This window comes from Mandrillus leucophaeus, unplaced genomic scaffold (genome assembly GCF_000951045.1).
Source record: "Mandrillus leucophaeus isolate KB7577 unplaced genomic scaffold, Mleu.le_1.0 Scaffold1102, whole genome shotgun sequence".
Taxonomy (NCBI): Eukaryota; Metazoa; Chordata; class Mammalia; order Primates; family Cercopithecidae; genus Mandrillus; species Mandrillus leucophaeus.
Window position 1 is genome coordinate 194520 of NW_012099233.1, and position 3309 is coordinate 197828.

Genomic DNA, 3309 nt, shown 5'->3' on the forward strand with positions numbered 1-3309 from the left:
CATGCCTGTAATCCCAGCTACTCAGGAGGCTGAGGCAGAAGAATCACTTGAACCCAGGAGGCAGAGGTTGCAGTGAGCCAAGATCATGCCATTGCACTCCAGCCTGGGCAACAAGAGTGAAACTCAGTCAAAAAACAAAACAAAACAAAAAAAGAGCTAAAAGATGCATCAAAATGTTAACAAGAATTGCCTCTGGGCCATTAATTTTTGCATACTTTTCTTTTTTACTTTTTTTTTTTTAGATGGCGTTTCACTCTTGTCAGCCAGGCTGGAGTGCAATGGCGTGATCTCAGCTCATTCAAGCGATTCTCCTGCCTCAGCCTCCCAAGTAGCTGAGACTACAGGTTCACACCACCATGCCTGGCTAAATTTTGTATTTTTAGTAGAGATGGGGTTTCACAATATTGATCAGGCTGGTCTCGAACTCCTGACCTCAGGTGATCCACTTGACTCAGCCTCCCAACGTGCTGGGGTTACAGGTGTGAGTCACTGCACAGGGCCTGTACACTTTTGTCATATTTGTTGTTCAACTTTTGTTCAAATGTTTTACAAGTGTCCCCTCTATCATTTCTAATTGATTTATAAAGGTTTAAAAGAAAACCTTCCTAAGCAAGTTGAATCAGTATAGCTAAAATCTGTTATTTGTTTGGGAGGCAGAGGCATTTGAGGGTACAGACAGGGGCTCCAATTATATTCACTATACAAACCACTTACCTTTTTCCACCAGTAGCTGCAACTTCCCCCTTTCACATCTTTTCATACTCCAATGTCACTGCCAGGATTCCTGGCCATATTTTTCAGGGTATTTATAAAGGTCCTTCCAGAACCACTACTTGAGCATCCTAATTTCATCCTCCCCCCAGTCTACTTCCTTCTTTTCCTTTTACATCATCTTTTCCTTTTACATCAAGTACACAACTTATTTCCTCTGGAAAGCTCCCTGGGCTTGATCCCATCGTTCTCTCACTTCTGTAAAATTTGTACCTTTGGCAATGTCATCTCCTCTTGCAGTTTTTGACTGTTTTTCATGGAGACAGTGGAGTTCCTACTCAGATTACTGGAAAATGACAAATCTTATTCATTTTAGTTCCCATACTTTTTAAAAATTATTTTTATTTTTATTTTATTTATTTATTTGAGACAGAGTCTCACACTGTCATCCAGGCTGGAGTGCAGTGGTGCGAGCGAGCTCACTGCAACCTCTGCCCTCTGGGTTCAAGCAATTATCTTGCCTCAGTCTCCTGAGTAGCTGGGATTACAGGCGCCCACCGCCACTCCCAGCTAATTTTTTGTATTTTTAGTGGAGATAGGGTTTCACCATGTTGGCCAGGCTGGTCTCAAACTCCTGACCTCATGATCCGCCTGCCTTGGCCTCCCAAAGTGCTGGGATTACAGGTGTGAGCCACCGGGCCCAGCCTCCCATACTTTCTTTCTACCTCCTTTCCTCTCTTCTGCCTCATCTTCCATCCATCCCTGAGAACATATAGCCCAGAATTTAACACACTGGGAGCCCTGAAAACATATTAATCAATGTAGTTCAATTTACTGATGATCATGTAGATGCTAGGTGCATTTTGTGGGTATCTCATTAAATTCTCACCTAACCACACAGAGTGGTTATTCGTGTTCTATACTGAGCCTAGTAAACTACCATTTAAAGAAAGTAAGAAGCAAATCAGAGGTCACACAGCTGTAAAGCTGACAGAGCCAAAATTTGCACTTAAGTTCACTGCACTATTCCCAAATTCTTTCTATTGCATTAAGAGGCTTAGTTTTGAGGCACTTCTCTCACCCAACTCCCACTCCAAGGTATTTTCTATCAAAGGTCAACTGCAGTTCTGTTCTCTCATCTGAAGTAGTGGTGATCACTGGGTGAATGGAAGATGTTCATGTCCTCTTGGATTAGGATGAAAGACCTGTCTTCTGGGAGAGTTTTCTGTCCTGTAACAGCTCTTGCTGTTTAGAAAAATGTATAGAGCAAAGGTTTATTATTCAAATGTGAAGTTATTTACACTCTGGGATTCACTCTGGCTTTTTAATGAGGTTTTGAACTCTTTCCGTCATATTTAATATCACTAAAATAGGATATTTTTGTCAAACTGTTTGATCCTTCCCCTCAGTTTCCATTTGTCTGTTCTCTTTCTTCCCATCTTGATAGGCACAGGCACTCAGAATCACTGAGCCAGAAAGAAGTAAGAGAGTAAGAGAAAATCTTTCTTTAATAAACCCTCTCTATTGCTCCCCACACACAATTCTAGTTTGGTTGCTGTCTTCGTCTATTTGGGCTGCTATAACAAAATCTCTTGCACTGGGTAACTTATGAACAAGAAAAATGTATTTCTGACAGTTCTGGAGACTGGGAAATCCAAGATTAAGTTACTGGCAGATTCAGTGTCTGGTGAGGGCTGGCTTCCTCATAGACTGCCATGTGCCATCTGCCATCTAGCTGTGTCTTCACATGGTAGAAAGGGCAAACAAGCTCCCTGGGGCCTCTTGTACAAGGGCACTAATCTCATTCACACAAGTCCCCACCACTTAATACCACATCACATTGGGGATTAGGTTTCAGAACATGAATTTTGGGGGAACACAAACATTCAGACCATAGCAGTTGTTCATTCTTGGCATTTCCGGCCTTGGTTCTTCGTGCCAATAAAAGGACATAGGAAGCTCATGAAGCTATTTCTATCATGTCTTTACAGGCATGTACAGGTGAGCCCAGTTTGGGAGTCATAAAACTTCAGTGAAATTAAAAAGCCACATTATGAATACCTGCACTAACACTTACCACCCTCACCCACAAGAAGCCCTGAGGTAGTGGGGATCCTACCCCTGTCTCAGGAGTGCCCAGAGCCCATAACCAGATTACAACGTTGACACTGTGAAGTTGCCTCTAGAAATAATTTCTCAATAAGTACACCTTTATATAATAAGTGAATGAACACAATGTAATTAAATCTGATTAACCTAAGAAACAAAAAGGAAAATAGAAAGCTTCTTTGTCCATTCATCTACAGGATAATGAGGTCATGTTAACAGACTTAGAAAAGGTTCAGTTCTCCGGCCAGGCGCCATTGTTCACGCCTGTGATCCCAGCACTTTGGGAGGCCTAGGTGGGCGGATCACCTGAGATCAGGAGTTCAAGACCAGCCTAACCAACATGGAGAAACCACATCCCTACTAAAAATGCAAAATTAGTCAGCCATAGTGATGCATGCCTGTAATCCCAGCTACTTGGGAGGCTGAGGCAGGAGAATCGCTTGAACCCAGGAGCTGGAGGTTGCAGTGAGCCGAGATTGTGCCATTGCA